The sequence below is a fragment of the Triticum aestivum genome, chromosome 2B (genome assembly GCF_018294505.1).
Source record: "Triticum aestivum cultivar Chinese Spring chromosome 2B, IWGSC CS RefSeq v2.1, whole genome shotgun sequence".
NCBI lineage: Eukaryota > Viridiplantae > Streptophyta > Magnoliopsida > Poales > Poaceae > Triticum > Triticum aestivum.
In genome coordinates this window covers 810,592,828-810,603,828 of record NC_057798.1, presented here as the reverse complement: position 1 = coordinate 810,603,828, position 11,001 = coordinate 810,592,828, and the positions used below count along the sequence as shown (strand labels likewise).

The following is an 11,001-nucleotide window of genomic DNA, read 5'->3' as shown; positions in this document are numbered from 1 at the left end:
AGCAAGATTTTTGTTTGCTTGAGGGTCATGAAGCACATCTTTTAGAAGAAGATCACGTTTAGGAGTAGGGAAGTTAATGGAAGATTGACCAATATGAAGTATGTCCATACCTCCTCCACTTGCAAAAGTGTTTATTTGATCATTGCCATAGTATCTTTCTCGGCTTGCAAGCTTCTCTAGCTCGCTGGTGACGTGATCTGTGGCTCCGGAGTCAGCATACCAGACTGTGTCTCCTCCTTCTTCTTGCTCTCCGATTGCAGCAACGACATGGCGTTCTTCAGGCACGAAATCCTCGTCATAACGATGCCAGCGGTCCTTCACTTCATGCACTGGTTTCTTGCAGAGCTGACATCTTGGTCTGGTGTTGGAGTAGGAGGCGCCCGAGGAGCGTGGGCCAGAGTTGTTGGCGCGCCCACACCCGCTGCTATTGCTGTTGCCGTGGCCACACCCTTGCTGGTGACCAAGGTGACCACGTCCTCGGCCTCCATTGCCAAGACCAAGATTATTGCGGCCGTGACCAAGATTATTGCTTACATGCCACGACCGCAAATGAGATTATTAACTGAAGATTGACGAGTATTGGTAACTTGCAGCAGATTCATACGAGCTTCAAAACTCAGCAGCTGATTGTAGAGTTCCTAGACGGTCACCGGCTCAACACGTATAGCAAGGGCTGAGATCACCGGATTGTAATCGATGTCCATCCCTTTGAGCACGTAGGAGGTTATCTCCCCTTCAGAGAGAGGAGCACCGGTGCAAGCAATCTCATCAGCAAGGGCCTTGATCTTCGCAAGGTACTCGGGCATGCCCAAGTTTCCTTTGTGCAGGTTGGCGAGGGCGATGCGGGTGTTGACGATCGGATCTTGCGTCTGGGGAGCAAAGGAGGCATGGATGGCTCTCCACACCTCCGCCGGTGTCTGAAGAGTAGCGACCTGCGCAAGAACCTCACATGACAGAGATCCCATAAGGTATCCTTGTACCTGTTCCTGCTGGGCATACCAGATCGACCGGGCGTAGTTGAAGACCTGCTCCTCTTTCCCGTCATTGGTGAAGGTGATGGTAGCAGGGGGCTCCAACTTGTGGCGTCGAGGAAGTGTTCCATCTGTGCCCCCTTTATTTGTGGTAGCACGATGGCCTTCCAGAGGAGAAAGTTCGTCCTTGTGAGCTTCTCTGATGGAGGTGAACCAAGGGAGGTGCTGCTGCTGAAGGTAGACAAAGATGCAAAAGTGGAGGGTGAAGTTTGGGTGGACAGGGCACCCATGTTGGCGCCGATCAGGGAAGCGGAGGTGGAAGCAGCAGTGCTGGCGGCGGTGCCTGCCATGGATTCTCTCTCGATGGTTCTCTCTTGGTCGGTTTCTGTATTCTCTCTCGATCAACTAGATCGATCTCTGGGGATAGCTAGACGTACGAGAGGAAGGGATCTGATGACCATATAAGATTGTGTAGGAAGTGTTGAACCCTTTGTCTCGGGCCGCATCTATATTTATAGAAAGTTTGCCTTGGCTTACAAGATTGGAATATCGCTAGGATTCTTCCAGATTACAACGAGAGAGAGATTACAACTTATAGGAGAAGAAAGAATAGAGGTAGAGATAGAAACAGATTCAAACAGATGACTTCTTCTATCCTACGTATTCTAACATCCTCCCTCAATCCAAACCTAGGGTACCTTGTCTAGGTTTAGATTGTACTTGAACTCGTTCAGTCTCCTCGTAGTAAGTGGTTTAGTGAAGCCATCAGCAAGTCGATCTCCTGTGGGAATGAACTTGATATCAAGTAGCTTACGTGCTACTCTTTCTCTCACAAAATGAAAATCAACCTCTATTTGTTTTGTATGTGCATGAAAAACAGATTCAAGCCGGAGATCAGATTGGGTTACTCCCAACTCCCAAGTCTCATCTCATCGTGTTAAAAAAAGCATCACCGCCCATCCACCTTTGACCTAGGCAGCCGCCACCTCCAAAATCTAAGGTTTTCTGCCTCCTGCCGGTGCCGGCGCCGGTCCGTCCCGTCTCCGGTGGCCTTAGGGCCATGGAGACGGAGTGGATCTCAGCCCTTGCCGGTGGGAGGGCTATGTTTTTAGATCTTTTTTCAAGCTTTGTTAGGGTTTGTATCCTGCTCAGAAAGGCGAGACGGCGGCGGCTCCCTATAGATGGAATAAATGTCTCCCCACCTAGCCCCCGTTCCGGTGATGCGTTTAGCATCATCGGTGTGCGTGTGGAGGTGTGTCTCCGGAGGATCTGTCTTTGGTGGATTTGCTCGGATCTGTTCGTAGTTCATGTTCGTTTGTGTGTTCTCAGGTTGGATCCTTTTGATCTATACTCTTCATCTGCGGCGGTTGCTGTTCTGGTGCGTTGGTTCTATGCAGCCTTAGCACGACGACTTCCCGACTGTCTACTGTAACAACGTTTGCCCGGCTCCGGCGAGGGAGGGACGATGACAGCGGCGCGCCTTCGGCTCGCTTCAATGCTTGTTGTCGTTGCTAGGTGGTCTACGGATCTGGATGTAATTTTTTATTTTTTTCTGTGTTTGTTGTACTACTATGATTGAAGATGAATAGATTGGAAGTTTTTCCCGAAAAAAAAAGAAACAGATTCAAATAGATGACTTCTTCTATCCTACGTATTCTAACAACGTCGTGCAGGTGAGGTATGATCGACTGAGGGGGATCGCCGGCAGGGTACAGACAGTGGTTGGCGACCTGGCTACCCAGGGGGGCGCGCACAGTCCCTGCTCCGCTGGCGCGACCCCAGGGTGACTCCCGTCTTCATGACACTCTTCTTGGTGGTGGCCATTATACTGTACCTAGCGCCGTTCCGGATGGTGGGCATGGTGATGGGGTTGTACCTCCTCCGGCCCCCGTGGTTACGAGGCAGGAGCAACCTGCTCTTCAACTTGTACAATCGCCTGCCCTCCAATGACGACATGATGTTATAAGGTTGATGCATGCAGGAATTGATCTTTTTCTTATGTACATATTTTGGCACGAATCTCCATGCAAAAAAAGGTAATTCTAGCAAAGGTAATTCTAGGTTTTCCTATCTGTTGACGGTGATTCTAGCAAAGGTAATGATGCAGCAAAAATGTAGCTACGGCGTACCAAAAGCAGCCTTAGTGGCGTGGGCACCCGATGCAACTAATATGGCGCCAGTGTTAAAAATTAGCGCTGGAGTTGGCATCTACGCCATCAGTATTTTGGACAGTAATGGCGTGCCGTGCTGTCCACGCCAGCAGTATTAGTCATCAGTTGTAACGTTCCATGTTCTCTCGACGCAAGTACTTTGATTTTTTAATTTGAAATAAAAGTTGTATAGCAACGATTTCAGCCAGAATAACAGCATAATCCAGTTTAAGAACAGTCAGTAAATCAACTATAAATAGACCCAGTGAATACATTTAAGTTCAACAATGTACTTATTGATAGTTCAACAAAGTAGCCAAAGTAACACACGTATGAATGTACAAGTTCAAATAAATAGAGGTGTTAATACATGATATGTTCCATGCATGCCAAATATATAACTACGACTTTTCGGTGGGCAAAGTCACGATCATAGTCCGGAGTAAGTGCACCATCATCGCCGCCAACAGGATTGTAGTAGACCATGATTTCGTCACGATTGTAGTCGAGGTAGAACGTGGCTCTCTCCCCAGCTTCCATTTTGTAAGCATGAGCAAGGGCTTTCCAGCCAGGGCAAGTGAATTAGGTGCGGTTTGCGTTGTTTGTGACAAGACAATTGAATTTTTGGGCCGTTAGCATCTTCATGAGGGTGCACTGGAATGTGATAGTGGCATCAACTGGAACTTTAAACTTCTCTAAAAAGTCATGGCTTGCGCTGCAAGGGATCACCTGCGCAAAATTGAAAGAAAGAAGTAGCTAGCTAGTTACACAATTTTGGGCACAACCATATACATCATGCAAGAAACTCAATCAAAACATGTTCAACTAAAACATACCGTCCTAGTGAGGACGTCATTCGGCAGATCTATTCTTATCCCTTTGGAATCTCACCGAACCACATGTCTCACATGGGGCATCCATTTACTGCTTTCATGCATGAAGTTGAGAAAAATAAGCAGGCATAATTAAGATGCACATAAATATAATGCAACATAATGCCCTCCCAATGCACCACCTTGTACATGTGCTAAGGTTGCCAACTCCCACAAAAAATATGATGTGGCATGCTAGTTAAGAAGAGAGAAAGAGTAGTATGGTCACCCCAAGAAGAAACGGTGCTAAGAACATGTACCTAGGTGGAAGCACAATTCTGAGTCTATAACTAATTAATTGCATTAACACCTTTGAATTGGGGACTTGAGTTGCCAATTAATGCATTTAATATACTTAGCACCTTATCTAAGCACCTTTGCATTGGAAGAGGTCTAAGCAGTTAGTACGAACCAGCGCTATCCACCGATCTAGTTATTAACACATACATACATGTAATAAAACAATTCTACAAACCATGAATAGTTCAAACAAAAAACATGCATAAAGTTAAACACTTCATATGAAATAGGTAGCGCGCGCTAAGCTAGTGGCCAGAGGAACCGACCTCGTGGTCGTGCCTAGTCGACCTACGACAACACCCCTGTCGACCCTCCTCATCACACTCCAAGGCATCCCAGTCTATGGGATCCTCCTCTGCGCTCTTCCTGGCTGCATACTGAAGTAACATCATCTTGTTGGCCTCCACAAGTTTGTCATCCACTAGTATAAAAACGACCTAATGTTCATCTCATTAGTCCTGGTTTGTAAATGAACCGGCACTAATGTGATCATTAGTCCGGTTCGAATGGCTATGCATTAATCCCGATTCATTTGTGACCTATAGTCCCGGTTTGTGTCAAAAACCGGAACTAAAGGGGTGGTGGCAGGTTGGCGTTAGTCCGGGGTCTCACAAGCCCCTTTAGTCCCAGTTTGTAACAAAAAACGGGACTAAAGGGCCAAACTTTAGTCCCGATTGGAGACACAAACCAGGACTAAAGGGCAATTTTCAAACTCTAACCCCCTATTGCCTTTTTAGTTTTGAAAAAAAACAAAAGAAAATGATAAAAACATCAAAAATTAAAATACTTCGAGATGTAGTTATGTTACTATATCTAGTAAGGAAATTTAGAAACATAAATTTCGACATGTTTTGCAAAAAAAGTGTTCAGAAAAACTAAAACGACCATATCTTTTGCATCCGATGTCGAAAAAAATGCATAATATATCAAAATATTCAGCACGAAAATCCGCATCCGAATTCGACGGCCGTAGACTGTTTTGCAAATTTTTAGAATCCTCAAATTCTTAAAGCAAAAAAACTTAAACTCAAATTTTTTTGAATTTTGGTTAAAACTGTGGTCAAACTATGGTCAAACTACTTATTCAAGAAATATTAGTGTTACTAAATAATTATTTTAATTATTTTGATTTTTTTGTCAAACTTTGGTCAAACTATGGTCAAATCTGGTCAAACTACTTATTCAAGAAATATTAGTGTTACTAAATAATTATTGTTTTTTAGAATAATAGTTTCAAACTCAAACTGTGAAACGTGGGACTTCATGCTCAAGCTAAACTCGTGAGGGTTAATAGGATTGACAACATAATATTGGCAGGTAAACAACAAATGCAGACTTGGAAACAAGGGGGAGTAGAACTCAAAAGTTAAGCGTACTCAGCCTGGAGTAGTGAGAGGATGGGTGATCGGCCGGGAAGTTAGACGATTTGGAATAAGTGCTCCACTCTTGAGCAATGATGAGGGGTGATTAGAGATTAAATCGTCGAATAATTCAGAAATTTGAAAATTAGAAGAAAAAACGCATTTTTTTGGAAATAAAATAATAAAAAAACCGGGACTAAAGGTCCCCTAGCCCCCGACGCGGGCTCGTGCTAAACCGGGACTAAGGGGGGACCTTTAGTACCCACCCTTTATTGCCGGTTACAGAACCAGGACTAAAGGTCCTTTACGAACTGGGACTAAAGATCTTTTTTCTACTAGTGATCTCTCGCAAGCTCGCTCACTAATGATTCGAAGAACTGCATCTCGGCCTCTTGACTCTCCTTCTCCTCAATCCTAGTGCATATAATCATGTCCTCGGGCGTGAGGAACATCACGAACTCACGACACTCAGGGAAGTTAAGATTTGCCCCTTCCTGAAACAACTCTACTGTCATGGCATCATAAGCGAGCGCTGCTAACTCCGGGGTGTCCCAATGGCCAAGTTCGTGGATGACATTGTCCTTCCTAATGGTGGCATAGTACTTATTTCCCTTCTATCACACACCACGAAACTTCGGGGCTATCTGTGATGATGCATAATATAACTAACAAATTATTAAAAAAATGGGCATATTAACGAGTACCTGCAAAATCTACAATGCATAAAACGTTCTTTCACCACAAGTACACTACTAGAAATACAATAAAATTACACTATATAAAATTGTAGTCCACAACTACACTACATTTTTTCACCACAAGTACACTACTAGAAATACAATAAAGTTACACTAAGTAGAAAGTACCCGCGGCGGCGGTAGACAGCGATGAGGCGTTGCGGTTGACGGGGCCGGGGGCAGTGGCCGGGGTGGATTCGGAGGCGACGGTGACGGGGGATTCGACGGAGGCGATGGCGGCGGGGACGGGGATGGCGGCCCGGACGCCGGTGGTGGCCTGGGTGGATACGGAGGCGACGACGACGGGGGTGGGGACTTCGACGATGAAGGAGGAGGCGACGGCGACGTGGACTTCGGTGGTGGAGGCAGAGGCGGCGGCGGCTGTGGAAGCAGCGGAGACAAGGGCGACGGGGGAGGCGGCGATTTAATGAGGATCGACGCTTGTGGGTGGGGGGGGGGGGGTTAATTTAGTCAACTACAATATCTCTTGCAGCGGGCGGCGGGTTAATTGTTGGCGTTGGCCTACTCGGCCAATGCCATTGCTATCTGTCACACATATAGTTTTTTAATTTTAATTATGTGTTAGACATATTATTTTTTATATTTATATAGATGTTTATGAAGGAAATATTCCCTAGATGCAATAATAAAGTTGTTATTTACATTTCCTTATATTATGATAAATATTTATTATTCATGCTAGAATTATATTAACCTGAAACTTAGTACATGTGTGAATACATAAACAAAACAAAGTGTCCCTAGTATGCCTCTACTTGACTAGCTCGTTAATCAAAGATGGTTATGTTTCCTCACCATAGACATGTGTTGTCATTTGATGAACGGGATCACATCATTAGAGAATGATGTGATGGACAAGACCCATCCATTAGCTTAGCATAATGATAGTTAAGTTTCATTGCTATTGCTTTCTTCATGACTTATACATGTTCCTCTGACTATAAGATTATGCAACTCCCGAATACTGGAGGAACACCTTGTGTGCTATCAAACATCACAACGTAACTGGGTGATTATAAAGATGCTCTACAGGTGTCTCCGAAGGTGTTTGTTGGGTTGGTATAGATAGATAATAGGATTTGTCACTCCGTGTATCGAAGAGGTATCTCTGGGCCCTCTCGGTAATGCTCGTCACAATAAGCATTGCAAGCAATGTGACTAATGAGTTAGTTGCAGGATGAAGTGTTACAGAAGGAGTAAAGAGACTTCCCGGTAACGATATTGAACTAGGTATGATGATATCGAAGATCGAATCTTGGGCAAGTAACATACCGATGACAAAGCAAACAGCGTATGTTGTTGTGCGGTTTGACCGATAAAGTATTTGGCGGATAAGAAGGATGGCAAAGTGAAAGGTACATTTGATATAGATGTTATTGATGTGTACCTTAAATGCTCCTAGTAGCGCCTGGGTATTTGATACTGGTTCCGTTGCTCATATTTGCAACTCGAAACAGGGGCTACAGATTAAACAAAGATTGGCTAAGGACGAGGTGACGATGCGCGTCAGAAATGGTACCAAGGTTGATGTGATCCCCGTGGGCACGCTACCTCTACATCTACCTTTGGAATTAGTTTTAGACCTGAATAATTGTTATTCGGTGCCAGCGTTGAGCATGAACAATATATCTGGATCTTGTTTGATCCGAGATGGTTATTCATTTAAATCAGAGAATAATGGTTGTTCTATTTATATGAGTAATATCTTTTATGGTCATGCACGCTTGTTAAGTGGTCTATTCTTGTTGGATCTGGATCGTAGTGATACACATATTCATAATATTGAAGCCAAAAGATGCAAAGTGAATAATGATAGTGCAACTTATTTGTGGCACTGCCGCTTAGTTCATATTGGTGTAAAGCGCATGAAGAAACTCCATGCTAATGGGCTTTTGGAATCACTTGATTATGAATCACTTGGTTCTTGCCAACCATGCCTCATGGGCAAGATGACTAAAACTCAGTTCTCCAGAACAATGGAACGAGCTACTCACTTATTCTAAATAATACATACCGATGTATGGGGTCCAATGAGTGTTGAGGTTCGTGGAGGGTATCGTTATTTTCTGACCTTCACAGATGATTTGAGCAGATATGGGTATATCTAGTTAATGAAACATAAGTTTGAAACATTTGAAAAGCTCAAAGAATTTCAGAGTGAAGTGGAAAATCATCGTAACAAGGAAATAAAGTTTCTACAATCTGATCGTGAAGGAGAATATTTGAGCTACGAGTTTGTTCTTCATTTGAAACAATGTATTCGCAACTCACGCCACCTGGAACACCACAGCGTAATGGTGTGTCCGAACATCGTAACTGTACTTTATTAGATATGGTGTGATCTATGATGTCTCTTACTGATTTACCGCTATCGTTTTGGGGTTGTGCTTTAGAGACGGCTGCATTCACGTTAAATAGGGCACCATCTAAATCGGTTGAGACGACACCATATGAACTGTGGTTTGGCAAGAAACCCAAGCTGTCGTTCCTTAAAGTTTGGGGCTGCGATGCTTATGTGAAAAAGCTTCAACCTGATAAGCTCGAACCCAAATCGGAGAAATATGTTTTCATAGGATACCCAAAGGAAACTGTTGGGTACACCTTCTATCACGGATCCGAAGGCAACATATTCTTTGCTAAGAAGGGATCCTTTCTAGAGAAGGAGTTTGTCGGTGTCAAAACCGGCGGATCTCGGGTAGGGGGTCCCGAACTGTGCGTCTAGGCGGATGGTAACAGGAGACGAGGGACACGATGTTTTTACCCAGGTTCGAGCCCTCTCGATGGAGGTAAAACCCTACGTCCTGCTTGATTAATATTGATGATATGGGTAGTACAAGGGTGGATCTACCACGAGATCAAGGAGGCTAAACCCTAAAGCTAGCCTATGGTATGATTGTTGTAATGTATGTTGTCCTATGGACTAAAGCCCTCCGGTTTATATAGACACCGGAGGAGGCTAGGGTTACACAGAGTCGGTTACAATGGTAGGAGATCTACATGTCCGTATCGCCAAGCTTGCCTTCCACGCCAAGGAAAGTCCCATCCGGACACGGGACGGAGTCTTCAATCTTGTATCTTCGTAGTCTTGGAGTCCGGCGGACGATGATAGTCCGGCTGTCCGGACACCCCCTAGTCCAGGACTCCCTCAGTAGCCCCCGAACCAGGCTTCAATGACGATAAGTCCAGCGCGTATATAGTCTTCGGCGTTGCAAGGCGGGTTCTTCCTTCAAATTTCATGTACCTGCCGAACAGTGTCCGACTTCATCATAAATACTGTGTTTCTCGGCTTCTTCGCCAAATAATGGCCTTTTACCACGCGTCGCACGAATGCGAAAAGCCAGGGTGTCTTTTACATTTTACCCCCTAGTCGTGCGAGTCGTCCGCCTACAAAAGAGGCAAAAAATCCAGATCCAAACCACACCATCTTCCTCCCGCGAATACTTCATCGGAGCACCTTTGACCTAAAAATCCATTCCATCATGGACCGTCGACGCGGCTCCTCTTCCTGCGCTCCCAGCCCACCACCGGGGGATTGGAGGAGGTGCTCTGTTCTGCACAACGAGCTAGTGAAGCTCCAAGCGGGGGGATATCTCCCTCCGGCCTTCATGGTCCCGGTTTGAGCCGGGCTGGTCACTTATCAAGGTGGTAGTCAAGCGGAGGCTACCCCAAGCCCCAATAAGGGGGAGCGAGTATGCTTCGTCCCCTATCTGATAAGGGGACTCGGATTCCCAATACATCCGTTCCTTCGCGGGCTCCTGGAGTTCTACGGACTCCAGCTCCACCACCTCACACCCGCCTCTGTCCTACATATCGCGGGCTACATAGCTCTTTGTGAGCTATTCCTGGGCATCGAGCCCCATTTTGCATTGTGGAAGAGGCTATTCTGCCTCGTACCCCGTTCTCACGAGGGGTCCATACATCAAGTGGGCGGCGCCGAAATATGGTGCATCGCCGGGACCGGATACCCATCCGCTACTCCCAAGAAGGCGTCCGAAGACTGGCCTTCAGAGTGGTTTTACATAGGAGACGCCCGGCTGCCGGACCCAGTCCGGATTGGCCTCCCGGAGTTTAGTGCTGCTCCTCTGAAGAAACGCCTCAGCTGGCGCCCACGGAGCCCCCGATTGGAGGAGGATAAGAGCGTCCATTACTTGATGGGCCGAATAAGATTACTGGCCCACTCTGGGTTGACCATGATTGGAGTCATGGCAATATGCATCATGCAGGGGGTAAAGCCATTGCAGTACAGAGGCCACCCCATGTGGGATTTCAATGGGGAAGACGACGCTACCCGTCATGGCCGCAAAGGGCCGGATTCGACCGAGGATCTGGTGAAGACCCTGTCCAGTCTGTACAAAGGGGAGAAGGAGGACTTCCTTCGAACGAACCCCTTAAATGGGTTTTCCATGAACAACCCTAGAAGATGGGTAAGCGAACACTTTTAAGGGATCAACCCATGCTTTCGAAGTTTAGGCTTCTTACGTTATGTCTTCGGCGCAGGATCTACGCCGGACTGTAGAGGACATGGTAAGTCCCGCTCCGCAACCCGAGGATCCAGGAAGATCCCTGGATCCGGCCTTCGAAGAGGACCC

General features: G+C 45.9%; 1 pseudogene; it reads right to left on the bottom strand.

Moving 5' to 3' along the window:
- Positions 1-607: 607 nt before the first annotated feature.
- Positions 608-746, bottom strand: LOC123047859 (uncharacterized; annotated as a pseudogene).
- Between the last annotated feature and the right edge of the window lie 10,255 nt (positions 747-11,001).